Genomic DNA, 23,139 nt, shown 5'->3' on the forward strand with positions numbered 1-23,139 from the left:
GACTAATACTGTTAAAGTTACCATGAAAGAGCTAGAATTAAGTCCAAATAACTCATGCAACCACAGGTACAAGCCAAAATAGCAGAGCAGATCGCTGATCTACAGGAGTGGTCTTCAAAATGTTTACTTAGGAAGGTATGACTATGTGTTAACTAAAGGGTTATAACATCAACAGAAAATTTTTTATTTATTTTACCATTAAGAGGAGAAATATTGGGGTAGGAGGGAGGCAGTCACTACTGTCTGCTAATGCAATGAATTACAATATTTTTAAATTGTGAAGCATTCTTTAATACTAGAAAGAACCGCATTATACATCTTTCCAGTTGTCATTCCACATATGTCATTCTAAAAAGGAAAAATGTTAGTGTTCTGTAATTTTATAGATTCACTTTTCTTATATATACTCATTCTCAGTAATAACTAGACTTTTTTTTTCCATGAGAAAATGTTGAAACAAAACAAATATGACAAGTTGTATATACAAGGCAATATAGGAGCATTGATTGTGTTTGGCATTATTCTCAAATATCTACATAAACATCTAAGCTCAGGTTTCCCTACACAATATTAGTTAACCAAGGAACCGATAATCAGATGACAAAATAGTTCAACTATTTTCCAAATATTTAATATTACCAATAATATTAAATCCAGAAATCAGTACCTGTCCTATGATTTTATGACTGTAGAAGTGGGAAACATTGCTTCTAGAAAAAAAAAATTAGATCTAAATATAATAATTTTTTAAGGGACTTTATTTTTTCCTTGGCCAAAACATTGTTTCCTTGGAGTTGACACACTAATTACCCAGAATGTCAACAAAGATTTTTTAAAATTATTCAACAAAAATATTTTGAACACATTCTAAGTATTAGGTAACCTGGTAAGGATTTGGTACATGCTAAAAAATAAGATATATATTTTTTCTCTCAATAGTCCACATTGTCTGGTGAGATGTTAAACATGAAAATAAATAATTACAATACATTTTGATAAGTGTTATTTGGGAGATAAGTGATGAATAGTTGAGACATAAAAGAAAGTTAATAAGTCACCACACTTAATTTGTCATAGAAACTCTTCACAGGGCATGTAATTTAAATATCTATCTAGGTGTTTGCCTAGTAGAAAATATGGAGAGGGAATTAAAGGAGATACTGTAAAAATTTGGAATAGCTTAGTAAGCACTGGAAGTTAAGCAATAATTGAAGGTAAAACATCCTGACTTTAGTGGCAACAGATGAAGTTTAAGAGGCAAGCATAACCATAACCATAACCATAATCATAACTGTAAGCATAACCATGGATCATGGGGGACTTCAACAACAGGTTCAGGTTAACACCTGTAGCCATAAGATGCCATCGACAAAGGGGCATTCTCCATTTAGCTTCAGATTAATTTACTACCATTTTTTCACTGGAGAATAGGGTGCTAAAAGAACATTCTACTCATAGAAATTGGACTAATTTTCATAAAGGGGAAGAGATAACTTCCACTCTTTTCTATATTGCTTCACATTACTGGAAAGATTGAGGTTCAGCTGTGCAGGTGGGGAGTAAGCACTATGGAAACTCTTCTCTGGGCCCACGGACAGGTTCAAGGACTGAAGCTGTTCAAGGCAAACCATCTTCACCAATTTCACACAATCCAAGAGTTCTTGAGCTCTATCAAAATACAGAGAAAGAAACTGTTTGACTGCTGCATGAATTAGTACCAACATTTATTTAGATTAGATAAGACATGGTACATGAAAACAAAGTGATTAAAAACACATTTAGGAAAATCTCATTTGTGGCAGATAAGACTCGGATTTGGCAGTTATGTAATCTAAGCAAACATGGTTTTAATAGTGAATTAAGGTTTAATTTATAGATTTTCCGCATTGGATTGTTTAGAAATTAGTGCCCGTTTGGGAAAGATCCGGTTGCCCTGAAATGAGTATATGGGGACTGGTATAAGGTTAATGAATTTGGGTGTATAGAATATATTTGTTCTCTCAGTTCATCAGAAAGACAGCTTGAGGTCTTAAAAATAAAACCATCACCAGCTGCACAGCAACAGCTAGTATTTGTCAAAATACATAGTCAAAACAACCAGTTAAGTTCTATCAAATCTACAAAGAGGACCTGTGGGACCCTTAGCCCAATTTCAAGCACTAAAATATGAGAACTGAAAAGGTTACATGTTCTGTCTAATGTCATACTTCCAGCATAAAAGCAAAGTCACAACTGATACCAGGTCTTCTGATTTAAAAACTATGTGGTTTTTTCTTTTTTCTTTTTTTTTTTTTTAGCCACACCATAGGATTTCTGATTCCATGGCAACTTATTTGTATAAAATAGAACAATTTTTTCTCTCTTATATGTAGACAACAGCCATCAGCCCAGATTGGATATGAACTCACCAGTCCTCCAGGGTGTTGTGGTTAGTTAGTATATAAATCTTACAAAGCATCTGTCTGGTTTGTAACCTTCCTTTTTTTTCTGGGAATCTCCCTCACATTTCAAAGGATTGGACCTCATGCAGCCATGTTTGTACTACATGACCCAAGCCCCCAGTTTCCAGGTTGCAGATGGACATTGGGGTCGAACTGAGCTAGATCAATCAGATTCTCTCTCTGGGATTTCAGAATCAGGACTGAGAGGTTCTCTTCCAGTACGAGTTATTCACTTGCACTGAAGCTGTAAACTGGACCTGTGGGGCAGCGAGCAGGAGAACTGCAGGGAAAATGTCTTCAGAAGATAAGAATAAAGCTGACATGCAGAGAGAAGTAGAGGCAAAGATCAGTTAGCCCCTGGGAGAAGGGGCCTCAGCTCCTCATTATTTTCCAGTTCCCAAGGGCTTTCCATTCCCAAGGCTCATCTTTATTTTCTACTTTCGCATTCTATAAAATATCTCTAAATCCTTAAAATGCATTTTACCAGGAAATGGTACCTCTAGCAACAGTCTCTAAGACAAAGTGTGGTATTGTCTGAGCCACAACAGCATATAGCTATGAGGATTCCTCCTGCACTGGGCCTGCACCTAGCAGTCTTTGGAAATATGTTGGAAAAATATGACCGTGCACTTGGTAAGTCTCAGATATTATCAGTATACGAATCAAGAAAGAGATAAACTCTAATCCAGGCTTTTACACTGAAAGTGGAGAAAATTAGGGCATATACATAGAGATGGCTGATGTCTAGATCAAGAAATGTATGATAGGAAAATTCTATGCTTTGCCCCTGTAATCAGTAAAGGTAGCCTAAGTGCTATGACAAAAAACATCAAAATTTCAGAATCTTAGCATACTAAAAGTTTATTCCCCACTCAAGGAAAAGTTCTGTTTAGGCAGCAACCTTGGACAAATATCCTACCAATAATAACCAATAACAACAATAACCAATAATAACAATAATAACAAATACAAACTCTGTCTGTCAGTGGCTCTGCTGTGCGCTAACCCTTTGACTCCTTTGTTGAATCCTCTCTATCCAGGTAAATGGAGGAAGAGCAGCCATCTGCAAATTTGGAGCTTTGCAAGTTACAACACTGCCTGCTTCAGACTCCAAGCAAGAAGAGTTAAGGCTGAAAAGGATTTTGAGCCACAAAAGCCCCATAAAACTCAGTCCCGCAAAAATCAGATTCAGAGTGTAGCCATCCCATTTATTATTTCAGAAGACAATAAAGTGGCCAATTATAAGCTCAGAAGAAAGTATAAGGGCAAGAAAGGAACAACATAAATCAAGCTTGAGAAATATATCTAGAAAGGAAACCTACTGCAAGCAAGTAATTAGCAGCCTACTAAGTTTATAAGGGAATTGTATTAACCAGAAGCAAATCCCAGACTTAATACATCTTTGTCTGTAGCAGTCTAAATATAAATTTTGGACCCTCAAATTTGCACTAGCAGGAAATGGGCTCCAAAAACTGTGTGGCCACTAAGGAGAGAGTAGTCCTCAGTGTCCATTTCAAAGTTGGACACTTGTCTTTTTAGATCTAAGGTCACTGGACAAAAGTCACTGGCCTGCAGTGAGCAGGTGGAACTTTGGATTATCTCTCTGTACGGGAACAAAGGGTGAAACATATTTGGTCACCAAAAGAGAGGACTGTTGTAGTTTCAGAGACTGGCTTCCAGTTCACCAAATTAATGTCCTTTGACTCCAGGGCACACAACTTTTCTTCTCCTCTGTTGCAATTAAATGCAGTCAAGTGACTGAGTTCTGAATGGGAAGGGGCCTTGCATTTCTAGACCTGGCCACGCAAAGCCCTCATGATCAATCCTCTGTCTTTTTCTGCATCCACTAATTGGAGGTAGGATGCCACAAAGTCCTTACAAGCACATTTTTAAAGATGGGACAGAGTCCTAAATCCTCAAATGGCCATCCTCTCCCCTGGTACCCAACTAGATTTGTGAGTTAGAAATTTTTACTGTGCTAAACCAAGATTGGGGGGTGGGGAGACCAGAAAGAGTGAGATTAAGTACATGGACTTCTGACTAAGCCTGTGGAAGAGCAAACATACTCCATAATCTTCAGTTTTGTAAAAGATAACTCTGCGTCTTCCCAGTAAATGGGGTTTTTGTTGTGTTTTTGGTTTGCCTTTTTTTTTTTTTTTGCTTCAGCTCACTCAGTTTGGTTTTGTTTTGTAGTGCTAGAAACATAGGGCAGCAACTAGCCACTCCCTTTGAGGCCAGCCCCTTTGTGCAATTAATTCCCTAGTTTTAGACTCCCCTGGTGCACTTAGCTCATTTTAGACCTTGGCAGACTGTTAAGGTGCCAGTGTGACCCTTGGCCAGGTCTTAAGATGGTTATTGAAGAATTCCCGGTAATCCTCACCAGGTTTTATTTTTCTTTCGTTTTTTTTTTTAATTTCGCTGACTGCAAAATTTCTTTCCCTTTGTTTTATTGAAGTCAGATTTTAAATATGTAAGGATTTTCCTTTATATGCCTTTATAGCTGCTGTCGTGCTAATTCCATTTATCTTTTATTTAAATCGAAGATACTTTATTCTGTCTGATCAGAAAATTTGTGGGTTTGGGGTTGTTGTTTTCTTTTTCTTTTTTGTTTTTTGTTTTGTTTTGTTTTGTTTTGATCATTTGCTTTTGATGCACTGAATTCATCTTGTGCTTGGTTCAGGTTTACTATGTGAATGAGTTGATATTTGTCCCAGGGTCTCCTACTATGCTTTACATTCACTTTCCAGGCTTCCCACAAGGTCAGGTTAAGTTCACCTGATCACCTTGGCCATACTAGTTAGCAGCCGCAATGACAAGAAAAGGCAGCGCTACTCGACCCCAAGAAGAACATCACACTAATTTTTTCTAATTTTCATATCGCAACAATTCCTCTAGTTTCCCTCCTCTGAATAAAAACTCAACTGAATAAAAACATCTTACTTATCTTATTTAAAAAAAAATAACTTCTGAGAGAAATGGCACCAAGAAGGGATGCCCGGGTGGCTCAGTCGGTAAAGTGTCTGCCTTCGGCTCAAGTCAGGACCCACTGAGCCCCAAGTCTTTGGGCTCCCTGCTCAGCAGGGAGCCTGCTTTTCCCTCTCGCTCTGCCCCTCCCCCTGCTCATGCTCTCTCTGTCATTCTCTCAAATAAATACATAAATTAATTAATTTTTTTAAAAAGAAAGAACTGGCACACAGAATTATCTTCTCTCAAGAAATATGATTCTTTTTTCCCTGCTCTTCATTCTTTTAAAAATTGCCTCCTATTTTTCCATAGCTTTAGCATGAATTATAATATAGCTGTATGTAATATGCAATAGGAGAGCTAGGTTTCAAGCTGTTCTATCCCCAAAATAAAGCATTTGAACACCTGAAAATACTTAGTTGCTGGTAGATTATATGTACATCAAAGTTAATTTTGTTTTCTGTAAGTCTTTGCTTTGGGCCTTCGACTCTTGTATATATAAATACAAGTCCATTCTCCAGTTAATGGAGAAACACTACACTTCACTGAGAACTTCTAGCCCCTTCGTTTATGTTATACCATCCCCAGACTCTCTCCAAATAAGTTATTTTATTGGACGTTGGAAAGCCAATAAGAAAAAATTGTTAAGACATTGCTTCTGCAGGTTGCCTAGGGATCTGCTATTCTAGACTTGGCTTAGATAAGACAACTCACCTGGGCCACTCTGCTTCGTTTGTCTCATCCTCTTTCTTAGACCAGTAGCTTAATGTGGGCATGTTCTTTTTGAGGTGATAAGGAGAACCACTTTGAATCCACTCAAGGGTTGGGACCAGCACACTGTCACTTCTGCCTTATTAGCCAAAGCAAGTCACGTGGCCAAATGTACATGCCAAGGATAAGGAAATACACCCCACTTTTGTGTAAGGAACTCCAAAACCATATGTTAACGGACTTAGAAAGATTAAAAAATCAGTCATAATGCAGTCCACCACCAACCAACTAGCCTTCAATCACCATATTTGAAATGAAGAAATTGGATTAAATATTTTAGATCTTTTCCACCTCTAACATTATGGCTCCATATAAACTTTTTTTTATTTTTTAAGAGAAAGAGAAAGAGTACATGAGTGGTGGAGTGGGGAGGCAAAGGGAAATGGAAAGAATCCCAAGCAGGCTCCACACCCAGTACAGAGGCCAACCTGGGGCTCGATCTCACAACCCTGAGATCTTGACCTGAGCCGAAATCAAGAGTCAGACGTTTAACCAACTGAGCCACCCAAGCGCCCCTAAACTTTTCAATATATTGCTTTGCAATTCCAAAATATGTTTATTACTCTACTGATTATAGATATCTGTACAAATTGAATTTATAACACACTACAGATGCTTCAAGATATACAACGTATCCAACTGCTCTATTTCCAGGGAGGACCACAATTAAATTGCATTAGAAAATCTATTAGCAACTATTTTTTAAACTAAAGAGAAAGAAGTGATTCTGTTTTCTTGGATGTAATTCATATAACTTCAGATTTACCAGTCTTCAGAAACGAATGAGGTCACATCAGGATTTTTACCATATCACACTTTACTGATTCTGTAATCCACCTGTATAAATTGCTGCAGTTCCAACCTCCACACCCACACATCCACTGAATCATTTTTAAGAGTCTCCAGGTTGTATGTATACTGTGCATACTTATAAATAAGTCCACTTATATTCTCCAGCTCTGGAATATTTACTGATACCTTGTCCCTGCCAATATACTTAAGGAGAGCAACTTAAGTTTTTCTGACATACAGTGAAATATACCCACTTGAAGTGTGTATTTCAATGAATTTTGACGAGTTTATGCACCTGGATAATCTTAACCATAATCTAGAGTATTCCCATCACCCTCAAAATGTTCCATGTACCCCTCTCCATCAATACTTCTCCTTCTGTCCCACCGCCAGGCAAACACTGACCTATTTTCTTTCACTCTAGATTAAATTTGACTGTTCTGGAGGTTCATATAAATAAAATTTTACATCAAGCTTTATATCTGAGCAGGATTTTTTTTGTATCTTCACAGGATTTATTGTGATTTATTCATATGGTTGTTTGTATCAGTATGTTTATTCTTTTACATTACTATTATTTCATTGTATACACATACACAGCCGTCTGTTTATTCATTCAACTACTAAAAAACATTTGAGATTTTTCCAATCAAGAGTATCATACATAAAGCTGATATAACATTTGTGTACAAGTTTTTTCATAGAATCTTGATATACTTTATAATTTAATCATTAAAATATTATGTGATAGTATTTAATTGTGGTTTTAATTTGCATTTTTCAGAAGGCTAATGATGTTAAGCAACTTTTCATGTGATTATTATATTCATGTGTGTACATTTTTAATGCCATGTATGTTCAACCTTTTGCCAATTTTTAATTATCTTGTCTTATTATTGGATAGTAAGAGTTTTTCACATACTCTGAACATGCATCCTTCATCATATATATATATATATATGATTATCATTATTATCATATATATATATGTATGTATTTCCCCCTGTCATTTTCTTAAGTGCTTTTTGTGAGCAAGTTTTATATATAGATACATAACTTTTACCAGTTTGTTCTCGTATGCTTTGTGCTTTTATGCCCTGTTCCAAAAAATTGTATCTATCCAAAGATCAAGAAAAATTTTCCTTCCCTATTGGTTTCTGTTGTACACTTTTCAATTTTATGCTTAACTCTCTGATCCAGCTTCAGTTAATTTTTATGTGTAGTATGAGGTAAGGATCCAGGTTCCTTTTCTGCATATGGATAATCAATCAGCTGTTCCCCCACAATTAGACAAAAAAAAAAAATCATTTTTCCCTAGTGCATTACTTTGGTACATTGGTTAAAAAACATTAATTAACCATATATGCATGGGTCTATCTCTGAACTATATTCTGTTCCATTATTTTGAGTGTCTTTGTTTTGATTACTATATTAATTATTATAGCTTTACAACAAGTCTTGAAATCAGTTTGTCCTATTTTTTTAAATTCTTTTGGCTATTTCAGGTCCTTTGTTTTCCCACGTAAATTTTAGAATCAGTTCATCAGTTTCTATAAAATACCTGCAAAAATCTTGAGATCACATTGACTGTAGATCAATTTTGGGAGAACTGACTTTTTAAAAATTTAGTCTTCTGATTCATGAGTTTATAGAGTTCTTAATTTATTTTGATCTTTAACTTCCCTCAGCAAAGCTTTATAGTTTTCAGTAAATAATTCTTGCACATATTGTCTTAAAATTGTCTTTAAGTATTTCGTAGTTTTAATGTTATTATAATTATTGGTTTTGATTTTGCCTCCAAATGTCCATTGCTACTAAATAAAATTGGATCTGTATATATTGACCCATTGTCCTGTAACTTTAAGTTGATTTATTAAATACAATAGCTTTGATGTATATTTCATAGCATTTGCCAAATAACAACTATGTGATTTGCAAATCAACACTTTGGTTCTTCCTGTCCAATCTAAATGTCTTTTATTTCTTTTTTGTACTTTATTGCTGAGATGTTGCATAACCGTGATGAGAAAGAACACTTTTGCTTTCTGCCCAACTTTAGAGCAAAATATTCAGTCTCATGATTCAATATGGCCTCAGTGCTATATTTTTCTGTAGATGCTCTTTATCAGATTAAGGAAGTTCTCTTTTGTTTCTAATTTGCTGATAGTTTTCCTCATGGACAGTTGTTGAATTTTTGTCAAATGCTTTTTCTGCCTCTATTTAGACGACTATATAGATTTTCTCCTTTACTCTTTTACATGGTGAGATATATTTCCAAATGCAAAACCAACCTTGCATTTTTGGTATATACACTACTTGGTCATATACCTGATGTGTTAACCATTTTTTACATATTGTTGGATTTGATTTGTTAGTATTTAATAGTTTTTTTTTATTTTTGAGAAATATATTTTTGAGAAATCTTGGCATATAGTTATCTTTTTTGGTAATGTCTTTGGCAGATTTTCAATTGCTGCCCTCATACAATGAACCAGAAAGAGTTCCTTCCTACTCCTTTTTCTGAAAGAATTTGGTAGAATTAGTACCATTATTTTTTTCTTAAATTTTCAATAGAATTCACCAGCAAATGCATGTTAGCCTGGAGTTGTCTTTATGAGAAGATTTTACTTATTAATTCAAGTTCTTTAACAGATATAAAGCTATTTAGATATTTTAATTTCTTTTTTTGACGTAATGTTGAATCACTAAATTACACCTAAACTAGATTTTTTATTTCTTTTTGATTCCATTTTGGTAATTTGTGTCTGCCCATTTCATGTAGGTGGTACAAGAGTACAATTTATTAATACACAATTGCTCATAATAGTTCCTTTTTATCCCTTTAATGTTTTTTGAATCTGTGTTGATGTCCATATTTCCTTCATTATATTGGTAATTTGTGTTTTCTCTTTTCTCTTGATTAATCTAGTTAGAAATTTCAATTTTATTGCTTATTCAAAGAATAAGCTCTTAGTTTCATTGAGTTTTTTCATTTTGTCTCTCACTGATTTCTTATTATAGCCATCCTTTCATTTAGTTTGGATTTAATTTTCTCTTTCTTTTCTTGCTTCTTAAGGTGGAAGCACAGATCACTAATTTTAGATCCTGCTTCTATTCTACTATAAGCACTTAATGCCATAAATTTTTCTCTATAAATTGCATGAACCTAATTTTATAATTTTGTTATATTTTGCTTTCACTCATTTCTAAATATTTTCTAATTTCCTTTCTGATTTCTTCTTTGACTTATGAATTTAGAGATATGTTGTTTAATTCCCAGATATTTGAAATTTTCCTAGATATCATGCTTTAGTCCTAATTTAATTATGTTGTATACAACAAATATACTTCAAATGAGTTCAGTCCTTTAAATTTATCGAGACTTGACTTAGAGCAGCATATGGTCTAGTTTTAAGAATTTTTTTTTAAAGATTTTATTTATTGAGAGAGAGAATGAGATAGAGAGAGCATGAGGCGGGGAGGGTCAGAGGAAGAAGCAGACTCCGTGCCGAGCAGGGAGCCCGATGTGGGACTCGATCCTGGGACTCCAGGATCATGACCTGAGCCGAAGGCAGTCGCTAAACCGAGCCACCCAGGCGCCCCAAGAATGTTTTTATGTGCACTAGAAATGAATGTACATTCTTCAGTTGCTAGGTGGAATATTCTATAAGTTACTCAGGTCAAGTTGGTTGACATTGTTGTTCTAGTCTTCAGTATCCTTACTGATTTTCTGTCTACCTGCCCTATTGATTACTGACAGAAAAATATTGTACTCTCCAAATATAATTGTAAGCTTAGCTATTTCTCCATTCACTTTTCAGTATTTGATTCATGCATTTCAAAGTTCTATTATTAATTATATACACATCTAGAACTACTAAGTCTAATTAGTGAATTGACCCTTTATTATTAGAACTGTACTGCTTTATTCCTGTCGTGAACTCAACATTTTTAGGATTATTATATTTACATGGTGCATCTCTAATTTTAACGTGTTTATATATTAAGAGAGTTTTTTGAGGACAGTATATAGTTTGTCCTTTGTAATCCAATTTAACAATCCCTTACTTTCAATTGGAGTGTTTAAACTATTAAAATCCAATGCAAATATTGGTGTGGTTGGGTTTAAGTCTACATCATGCTATTCGACACTTTCACAGGGTAGAAAATTCTAGGTTAACAGGTTGTTGTTGGTTGTTGTTGTTTATTTATGTACTTTATGTAAATTTCTGTTCCATTGTCCTCTCTCTTGCATTGTTTCTGATGAAAAGTTTCTAGTCCTTCTGTCTTTATTCTGCTATACACAATGCATATTTTCTTCTCTAGGAACTTTCATGAAATTCTATTTATCACTGTTCTTTTTTTTTTGCAATTTTCATTATAAGTTGCCCTATGTGTTTTTCTTTGTTTTAATCCTGCTTGGAGAGTTTTTGATCTGTATTCAACTTTCATCAAATTTGAAATAATTTCACCATTGTTTCTTTAAATCTTTTTTCTGACACTGTCTCTTGGTGGACTCTTATTATACTATGTTAGAATGCTGGATATGGTCATACAATTCACTGACTGTATGTTCATTATTTTTTCAGATTTTATTTTCACTGTGTTTGATGTGGCATAGTTTTCGTTGTTATGATTTCAGTTTATTGATTTTCTTTTGAAGTTTCTAATCTTCTGCTAATGCCATCAGTGACTATTTCATTTTAGATATTAGATTTTCCCTAGAAGTTTTATTTTTTTCTTTTTGTGTCTTCCATTTCTTACCTCACTATCTTCATATTTTCTTTTATGTATTTAAACTTATGTATAATAACATATTAGTAATCCCCTCACTTTCACTTGTGGACATTTTTCTATACACTGATCTTTCTTGATTTTGTGTCAATATTTCTTGTTTATTGGCGTATCTAATAATTTTTAATTGAAAGCCAGGTACTGTGAACTTTAGGTTATTGTCTAGTATTTGCTTAGTTCCTTTAAAGGGTGTTGATCTTGTTCTGGTAGTCAGTTAAAGTCTTTAAGTTCAAGTGTGACTAACCTTAACTTTGTTAGAGTACTTATAGAGTGGCTTATACTCTAGGTAAGGCTTAGCCCCATTTCTGAGGCATAATCTTTTTTGGGTGTCTAGTGAATGCCTTGAGCAATCAGTGAGGACTCTCAACTCTGGCTAGTAAAAATTTAAACATCTTCCAATCCTGTTGTACAAGGTCTAGAAACCATGCAGCTCACAGCTCATTCATGTTTCTTTGTCCATTCTCAACTTAATATTCAGAAGAGACTCAATCAATAGGGCATCTAGGCAGATTTACAAAGTTGTTTTTTCTGTATAAACCCCCCATTTTAAAAATCTACCCCCACAAATTTCAACCATGATCTGCTTAGGACCCTTGTCCTTACTCTGAGGTTTGGAATACACTTCCAAAGAGAAAGCCAAAGTGATTGTAGGGCTAACCTTGTTTTCTTACCCTTTTTTCAAGGATCACAGTACTGCACTGTCTACTTTCCAAAGTATATGAAAACCATTACTTTGATAGATTTTTTATTCTCTAGTTTATGATGAGAGATTAAATGTCCCTATTATTCCACTGTTAGCCAAAGTAAAAATTTCTCACCATTATAATTTTATCTGAGCAGTGACTAAAGCAGTATACACAGGAAACATTTTGGAAGAGGACATTGTTGTTTATTAACACCAAGCATAAAAAACAGTAGCAGTTGTATAATTATCCCAAGACAAATGCCAATGAATTTATCTTACAAACCTGATTTACAGACAAATAAAAAACTTGACAGAAGAGCAGTATGGTTGAGTAGAGATTTTGAAAAAAACTTTAAGATCCTTTCTCTGATTTAAAATTATATGCCAACAATTTGGAAAGACAGTTCTTAACACAGATGATTCCAGAGAAGCACAGAATTAAGTGTGCCCAAACAATCATTCACTGCTCCAAGTACTGTTCCAAAATATTACACAGATAAATGACTGAACAAATGATATAAACCATCAATATCCAGCTCTGTTTAAGGTTTAAGAGAAGGATTTAGGTAAGAGGGAAGTGGAATATATAACATTTCAAGAGAGAACATCTATTCTAAGATGAGTTAAACAAACAAAATAAATATAAAACTACCCAATAATTCCAAGATATAGTGAGAGTGGATTATAGTTGTGGGAGTGGGGAAGGAAAAAAAGAATCCCCTGAGGAAAGCTAGATTAAGATCATACTTTGAGAGGTTTAATTCACCATTCCAGAAAAGCAGAAGAAATTTTAATATAGCTGATCCATGTTGTCAAATGTATAAAGGAATATGTGGACTCTTTTTTTTTTTTTAAGATTTTATTTATTTATTTGAGAGAGAGAGAATGAGAGACAGAGAGCACGAGAGGGAAGAGGGCAGAGGGAGAAGCAGACCCCCTGCTGAGCAGGGAGCCCGATGTGGGACTCGATTCTGGGACTCCAGGATCATGACCTGAGCCGAAGGCAGTCGCTTAACCAACTGAGCCACCCAGGCGCCCAAAATATGTGGACTCTTAAACAAAAGATTCAAAATTAGTTATTAGGTAAGAAAACAAGATAAAACAGTTATCAACTGAGCAAATAGTCATTGACTGAGCAAGGAAATTCAATGTATAATAATGCAAGTGCACACTTAACCTAGAATAAAAACATAATAGAAGAGAGAATATACACTGAAATTTGATGTGAAGGACATCTTGAGAAAAATCACAGAAAGAAAAATGAATAGTGAGAAAGAAGAAAGTGGAAGAAAGATGATGGAATGGAGGGCAAAACAATATGACCTAACATACAGCTATTTCATATGTCTAAAGAAGAGATGCAAACAAATGAAACAAAATGTATTTTTAAAAAAGAAAACTTACAGAAAATTAAGGAAGACCTGAGTCTGCAATTGAATAGACCCTCCTCATCAGAGAAAGAAAAGAGCAACAAAAACCAAGATATATCTTGATAATGATATTCTTTAAATTCAAGGATCAAGAAGAAAATCTTAACCTAGATAGGAAAAAAAGAAGAGATCATCTACCAGTAAGAAGAAAAATATGACTTGCCTGTACATTCTCAGCAACCTCTGATGACAGTGTAACAACTGCTACAAGATTTTGAGGGGAGGGGCGCCTGGGTGGCTCAGTCGTTACGCGTCTGCCTTTGGCTCAGGTCATGGTCCCAGGGTTCTGGGATCGAGCCCCGCATCGGGCTCCCTGCTCCGCGGGAAGCCTGCTTCTCCCTCTCCCACTCCCCCTGCTTGTGTTCCCTCTCTCGCTGTGTCTCTCTGTCATATAAATAAATAAAATCTTTAAAAAAAAAAGATTTTGAGGGGAAAAGTTCTGGACAAATTACATATTTAACCATTGCAGTTATTAATCACATATGAAGGGATTCTCAAATATTCAGGGAATATAGAAATTGATAGATGATAAATAGATAAGTAAGTAGGTAGACAGATAATTTCTTGGGAAAATTTAGACCAATCCAGGCAACCAACATATTCAAATATATAAGTAACAAATGAAGGATCTATGGTATGAGGAGACCAGTGGGAAATAGCTAATAAATATAAACATAGATTTACCTTAAATATTGGTAGTGTTTATTTTTACCACACTATTACCATATGTATCATTACATACAACTGTAAAAGTTAAAAGGATACTATTACGAAAGAATTTAAGTAATAACAGTAATAAAATTGAATAATAGATTGGCACCAAAGTCTAAGATCATGTTGACAGAAAAGGAAAAAAAAAGTGAAGAATTTCATCATTTTGCAGATGATGAAGGAATTCAGTGTCTACTGTTTAATTGCAAAAGTTTATAGTTTAGGAAATATATAAAATGTATAATTATTATTTAAGGTTATATAAGTAATAATTAGTTGATCTAAAACATGCAGCATACCTAAAAATTAGTGAGAGTGGTGGGTAGGGATTGGGGAATAGACCACAGAGCAAAATTTAGAAAATGATGAAACCAACAAAGAAGTCTGGAGCAAAGGTAAGATGGAAAAAAACCAAACTTATCTATTATGAAAATAACATATTATGACAATAAACACCAATGACATTGATTTCCATAGTAGTGATTAATCTAACAAAATTTGAGATCCTCATATGTGCCAAACACTAGAAATAAGAAGATAAACAATATAGTTCACACCTTCATTTAGTTTGCCATATAATGAAAGAGTGGAAGAATAATAAAAGTCTTATGAGTGCTATGAAAGAGAAATATAGAATGCTAAGAGTATATACAGTACAGAGAACTAAGCTGGTCTTAGGAATTAGGAAAAGCTTCTGAAGAAGTGGCATTTAAACTCAGACCTGCAAATAAGTAGGATTACCTAGACCGTAAGGAGAGAGAGAGTTGAAAGGCATTCCAGAGAGATACTAGAACAAATACAAAGACACTCTTCTGAAATAATACAGTGAAATCAAGGAAATTTAAAAAAATTCAGTATGTCCCAGCCCAGGCAAATGAGAAGGAATGTTTTATATCATAAATCTGGGAAGGTAAGCAAGTAGGCCAACTTAAAACTTTTGAATGCAGGGACACCTGGGTAGCTCAACTGATTAAGCATCTGACACTTAGTTTCGGCTCAGGTTGTGATCTCCGGGTCTTGTCTCAAGCCCTGCATCAGGCTCCACGTTCAGCATGGCATCTATTTAAGATTTTCTCTCCCTCTCCCTCTGCCCCTCCACCCACATACTCTCTCTCTCTCAATCTCTCTCTCAGATAAACCTTTAAAAAACAAAACTTTTGAATGCAAATTTTAAAACAATAAGAAGAATCAAAAGATTTTAAGCAAGAGTTTGGCCTAATCAAACTTGCATTATTTTTTGTGGAGGTGTTTTAGGCATTATAGAATGATTAGCAGTAGCCCTGACTTGTACCTACTAAATGCTGGTAGCACCCTCCCCACTACTTGTGAATAGTTGTGACCAATAAAATGACAAACAAATGTCCCTTGGATGACAAAATTGTCCCAACTGGGAATCACTGGATTAGAGGGAATCAAGGGAAGGTAGGGAGGTTGGATAATTCGTTGTGAGGATGCACCAGACAAGAGTTAATGTTTGCTTACACTAGAAGGTAGATGTATAAATGGGGAGAAGTGAATAAATATCAATGCTTGAGGAGCAAAATTGATCTTGATCCACTGAATGTTGGAAGTGGGGGAGAAAAATTAACTGGCCATTAAGCCTGGGGGTGTTGCTTGAGCTAGATAGATCCCAAAAGGAAGAATATATGACAATAACCAGAAATATGGTAGAAGATTTTAATTTTGCTTTGGACTTGTTGACTCTAAAGTATTTATGAAATATTCAAGAACCAATACATGTAAATGAAAATTGTCTCTGAATTGTGGAATTGGGCATGCAGATTTTCTTATTCCCATTTTCTCTATTGTTTTACTTACTAAAAGCTTTTTTTATGAGTATGTATAATTCAGATAATCAGAAAGACATTACAATAATTTCCACTTTGAAAAAGTTAGTATGTAATAAATCTTATGATCATAAATATTGCATAAGGAGGTACACTCTCCTTAACTTCTATTATTTGATATTGTTTATTAGATATTAATATACCTTTTACATTTCAGATGCTACAATATGTATCAAATATATGTCTGTTTCTGTTTTCTTTTTTCTGGAAAGCTAATGATGTATATAATTAATGCTAATATTAATGGCTACAGAGTGAGGAAATATATTTGAACTGATTATTTGATTAATATAGATGCTGGAAAAGGTTGAGTTGATTGTACCTTTTTACATTTTTTAGTTAATTCATCAAAATTAGGTTTAAATTTTCATCCTTTGATCCACTTAACAATATGAATAGAAAATCCAATCCATTTATTTCTGTGATGAACTATAGAACTGCTCATTTATCGTGTTTTTTAAGAAAAAAAAAGAAATAGTAGAAAATAAGATTTATCTATGATTCATGGAAGTATTCAGTGCTGCAATACCATGTTTCCAATTTTGCATAGGCTAAGTGGATTCCAGGAATAGGAAGGAAAAAAACTCACATGTCAGTAATTCAAGTCCTTGCAAATTTTCTGCATTGTGAGTACAAGAATCTCTGGTCAGAAAAATGTCCTTATTTTTTCTTGACTTCCTTTATTTTCACACTGACTTAAGTAGGTAGTAAATATTTCTGACAAGTACTTGGTTGGCAAATACTTTGTAGATTTTTCCATTATATTTTCCTCCGAGGAGTAGATGGGCTCTTTCAAGTTACCAGGGTCTGCTGCACTGACAACATAATTAATGAAAAGTCACTGAATTGGGCAAAGGTCCAAAGAGGCCAAAAAGCCAACAGTTCCCACCCGCAATTCAGCATTCTTTCCTGAGACTTTCCCATCCTAATTGTCATATAATTCAGGTTGGCACCTGGGGAAGTGGTTGTACCACCGATGGTACTTTCCTAGTAACAGGCATTACATGTCCTTCATCATCTCATAGCAGTTTCTTACAATGCACTTTGAATTTAACTAGAACAATACTGTTCTTAGACAACACTGAAATTACTTTGGCTAGCTCTAAATGTGAATGCACACAAGGCACATATGTGTTTTATTAGGCATGTCCTTTGGTCAAGCCTCAGTGCAGATACATTTTCAACTTGTGCACGATTAGATGCTGAGCTCTATTAATTGCCAAGGGAGGTACTGGGGAGATGGCTTACTCTGCCAAATTTTTTTTAAGATCTTTATTTATTTTTTGACAGGGAGAGAGATAGCGAGAGAGGGAACACAAGCAGGGGGAGTGGGAGAGGGAGAAGCAGGCTTCCCTGCTGAGCAAGGAGCCCAATGTGGGGCTCAATCCCAGGACCATGGGATCATGACCTGAGCTGAAGGCAGACGCTAAATGACTGAGCCACTCAGGCTCCCGATTACCCTGCCAAATTTTTACACCTCTGAACTAAAAATTTAAGGACATTTGCAACATCTGTGTCAGATTTACCTTTAATTGTTTGATGTAATATGTAAATTTACCAAACCTCTAACATCAGTAGAGGTTTGTCCATAAATACACAACAAAATAAAACCTTTTAAGAAATGATGGCCTCCAAATTCTCAGACACTCTTCAGATATATTTTAAAAACTCTTCAGATACATTAATTCAGAAAGATACTCAATTATTCCAATTCTATAGTGACTTTTGGGGGGGAAAAGGAAAAAAGATGGAAAAAAAATGAAAGAAGGAAGAAAAGACAAAAGGAAAAGGAAAGCTATCAGCACATAAAAAGTATCTGATTTATATTAATTTAATGAGAGGAACAAAAGATGTTAACAATACCTCAGATATGGTAATGCATTCTTAGCCCCATGGAAAGGACATAGAAATATAACATTTCCTTATAGTGTGGGAATGGAAAAATTTAACTATAAGAAATTAGATTCCCTTTTTAGGAGGAATAACATTAAGGTTTACCTTTGATCACTCAGATGACAAGATTGGATTTACTATAATTTCCTGAATAGGCATTAAGCTAGAATACTGCAAGGGCAATGTGCTACTTCATCTTATTTCTCCATCACTAAGCACAGGGCCTGGCATATTCATTCATTGACTCAGCAAATATTTACTGAGCTACAACATGCAAGACACTATGCTAGCTTATGGGCATTTAACACCGGAAATTCCTCCAAAGAACTTATATTCTAACAGGAGAGACAAACATTGAACAAGAGACTGGCCTATATAAGATGTTCGTGGATGGATGGATAGATGGAAGACATACTAAAATGGATGACCTGAAAAGTTGCATGAGGCTCTACAACATTCACCCTTGTATGGTAGTGTCTGGGCTATAGTAGGTGCTGAAGAAATACTTGTTAAGTGTATAAATGATTGGCTAAATAATCATGTGAAAGTTCTAACTGATTTCATATTCCTCTTCTCTTGGCCTGTTATGCTCTAAATGTCACAAACAAGTCTTCTATTAGTCTGATTTACCACTTAAAAATCTCCCTGCTAGATCACTCATTCCTAAAGAATATGCCAGAGAGAACTCATCCTCCACTGTTAACTTATTAAGGCTATTATTGAATAATCATACTTAGTCTCACAAGTGAGATAGCAATAATCATAAAAGTAAGAATCTCAGTACCAAAAAACATGAACAGATGAGTGTTGGGAGACTTGAGTATGGCAGTGTTATAGTAACAGAAAAAGGCCTTCAGTCCAAAATTCACTTCTCCCATGGCCAACACTGCTTAAGGAATTAAGATTTTAAATTATAATTAAATAATACTAGAACAAACTATTGGTTCATCTTAATGTCACTCTAAATGAAAAGTCAGTAAATAAGAGATAAGATGTAGAAAGTACATGCCATTGAAAGTACAAAACCATTTAAACCACATAATCATATTGTGTTATTTTTCCCTTACATTTATATACCAAGCAACAGAACATTATTATTAAAAGCTATGAGATCTAAGAAATTTACACAAGAAATTTACATAAGGTCTACATAGGTATCGGCAAGATCTGAAATTACAGCCATACTCAATTGCTTAATCACTTCACAAAAATTTTGATTGTAACTTTAAGTCAATGTTAATTTTTATTGGGAAAACCAACTCAACTACCTCCTCCCTGCATTCATTTTGATCCCTATAGCAAAAGTTCATAAAATTAGATTTTCACTATTATTTCCATTCAAACAGATCATTTTTAATTAGTACAAAGAAACACCAATAACCCTTAGGGATTTTGGCTGAAAAGTCTGTCTTGAGACCACAGCTTCCTAACACTGAATAAGATCATATCAGTTTAGTTCTGCCGTGGTTCTGCAACCACATTAATAAAATCTAGAATGAACAAGTCAACATTTTTCTATTCTTCACTTCCAGTATTATTGAGAATACCCAAAAGGCAAAGACTATACTGACCAGTATCACTGTACAAAATGTGTTTAATGAAGGATTTAGAAGGGAAAAAGAAACGATTGGGTTTAAGGATATAAAAGTACATTCTGAGTCTTGTTCAAAAAATATTTGTGAAATAAGTGAGATTGCTTTTTAATTAGAAATTTTAAAAGTAATAGATAAAATGGATTTAACTGTATTAGACACTGAAACTATGACAACAAAATGAATGGTAGGTTTAGTTGACCTCAATTTAGAAATTAAATTAAAAAATCAACACAGCCATCCTTATTTGGCAATGTGTTGAAAAGTTGATTATTATTATTATTATTATTATTATTATTTTGCTTTGAACTTAGCCAGTTGTTCTTGTTCCATATGAGGCACAGCTTTTAATTCTAGAAACTGAATAGCTTGTCCAAAGTGATTGTTAGTGTTTTAAGAGAAACCCAATTAGGGCGCCTGGGTGGCTCAGTCGATTAAGCGACTGCCTTCGGCTCAGGTCATGATCCCAGGGTCCTGGGATCGAGTCCCACATTGGGCTCCCTGCTCTGCGGGGAGCCTGCTTCTCCCTCTCCCACTCCCCCTGCTTGTGTTCCCTCTCTCGCTGTGTCTCTCAGTCAAATAAATAATAAAAAAAAAAAGAGAAACCCAATTAAGTCATTGTTTATTCCCACCCAATGGGTGAACTAATTAACAAATAAGACAAAAGTTAGACAGAATGAATAGTTTAAAAATCATCTATATTACTGATAAAACTAATACCAATTAACATGGCTTTGAAGGGAACTACAACAATTTCCTCATGGCTGCCCAGAGTTGGACAATTCAGCCACCTGCTCAGAGGCTGAACTCGGCAGAACTCCCTGCGTGGAGTCTTCCCCTGTCAAACTGACATTAAGGCAGAAGTGAGAAGGCTTGCTTTTCAGAGAGAGAGAAGGTAAGGAAAGGCTAAGAACTGACTCCCAGGTCTTCTGCCAAACTCAACAGCAAAGGAACTCACTCCCCTCTCTCTGGAGAGAAGTAAATGTTAAGATTCAAGGTTGGGAGTGTTTAGATAAAAGATATCCTCCTACATAGAAATTGTTGTGGAAGTCTCCTTCCCACCCGAAAGTCATATAAGGAAACTAAAGTTCATAAAGGAATTAAAAAGCTCTAGAGTTCCACATTTACACAGGATGAAAGCATCAAATGTTTAGAGAGAATTTACCTTTTTCCTAAAGAAAATCAATTATAGGAGCTCAGAAACCAAATAGATTTTATTTAATAACTTTAATTAAAATATTATAGGCACAATTACTCATTAGTTCAGGTTTTAAGGTCATGTGTTTGTTAATATCTGATACAGTAACCATATTTTCAGACTCAATGGCTTACTGTTGAAATATCTTGAAGATTATGCTATTATGTCATATCCTTACTTTTTTTCCCCTCCTAATCCTACGCTCTATAACTGCATCTATGATATGGAATGTTGTTTACTATAAGGTTAAAAATACTGAAGGATGATATTGTTATTTTGAGATTTTTTAGATTGATTTACAATTTTTGTCTTGCTGAATTTTCTCTTTTGCCCTCACCACACATACTTCACCTGACTTCTTTCCTGTTCCAAACTACTAGCCAGCTCAGGGGAAGTAAGGTATGTGAAAGGCCTGAAAATATGAGTAGCCTGCAAGTCTTTCTCATTTTTTTTCAAAAACTTAAGCCCTTAGAAAATTTAGCAAGGTTTTTGAAAAAAGAAAAAAAAAAGGCAGACTGAAAATAGAGACAGACTGATTAGAAGAACTATGGGGGAGACTCCCCTGGTCATGTTTTCAACCCTCCGCACCAAAACTATATATTTCACTCACTGTTGGGAAGGGAGGAAGGAGAGAGGTCTACTTTAGTGAATCCCTTGGCTTGGTGCAGACAAGCCCCCAGAGAGGAATGTCTTTCTGGGTCACAGGCACAAAGCCACAGACAGCCATATACCCAAAGGGCCCATTTAGTCAGGAATAATGATTGTCTCAGGGTAACTTACGGAGACATATGACTTGGTGACCCTCCTCTGAAAAATCTAACAGTATGAAGTCCCAGACCCTGAGAAAGAGGGGAAGCCCAAGAATTGCTGAGATTAAATTTCCTGTCCTCTGTATAGAATAGTGGACTTGATGTAGAAATCAACTGATTTGTGGAAAATAAAAACATGTATTGTTTCTTGCTTGCTTGACTTTGTAGAGTGACATTCATGCCCCTACAAAATTCCAAGTGCTCATGTTTCATTATTACACCAGACAACATTCGATTTGTGGAAATTTAGTTGAGAATTTATGTGGACAATCAACAGAAAGAGTTTATTTATGTAACAGCATAAGAGTGAGAGCACTGTACAAAGAATCAGAAAAGTTGTGTTTGAGTCACATCACAGCTATTGACTATATCACTTTGGGTAAATCATACCTTCTTGTCCCTAATAATTCTTAGAAAACTATCCTAATGGTTTGTTTTGAGAAAAAAGAGCAGGGAATTTGGAGGTAGTTTGTAAGCCACACTAGTTCCAGATACTATTGTAACAATAATAAATGGGAGGATAGACAAGACCACCAAATGATCTATAGTTATAATTGAAGGTAGATAAAAGAGACATTCTTAAATGAGAAATATATAATTTTACTGGCCCTTAATTCAAGGTTATTGGCCTTTCACTTTAAAAATAAACTCAAGTATTACTGTATTTTGATAGTCAGGCATGTACTTTATCCCATTCAGACATAAAGGTACCAAATATCAAATGCACCATACTAGAAAATATAGACAACTAAGCCCCTTGAAGATCAATCAGTCATTATAGCTTGGGAATAACCAATGTTCAGAGCAGGTACCTTTTTGCTATAATCTCTCTGAGCTTCAATTTCCACATCGGTCATTTGAACATAATAATAATATTAATGGCAAGAGATGAGAAAAGAAACAACGATTTGCGCAAGATGTTATGGGAACTGGGAACAGAAGGAGCACTTAGCTCTACCGTGATGGTCAGGGAAGCCCTCAGAAAGGAGTGCGTCTTACAACTAGATAAGAGGAAGGGTGGGGTGTTATAGGCAGAAGAGACAGGATGTACAACATCTCAGGCAAGAGAGAACATGGCATAGTAAAAGAAAATCCTAGTGATTTGGAGTGGCTAGAGTTCCTGGTAAATATGGTGGAATTCTGGGAGTTGCGTCAGGAATGATGGTTGGGGATAAAAATAATGGCCCTTCTATGACATATTCAAGAACTTAT

The sequence above is a fragment of the Leptonychotes weddellii genome, chromosome 3 (genome assembly GCF_054177405.1).
Source record: "Leptonychotes weddellii isolate Sample4059 chromosome 3, ASM5417740v2, whole genome shotgun sequence".
Classification (NCBI taxonomy): domain Eukaryota; kingdom Metazoa; phylum Chordata; class Mammalia; order Carnivora; family Phocidae; genus Leptonychotes; species Leptonychotes weddellii.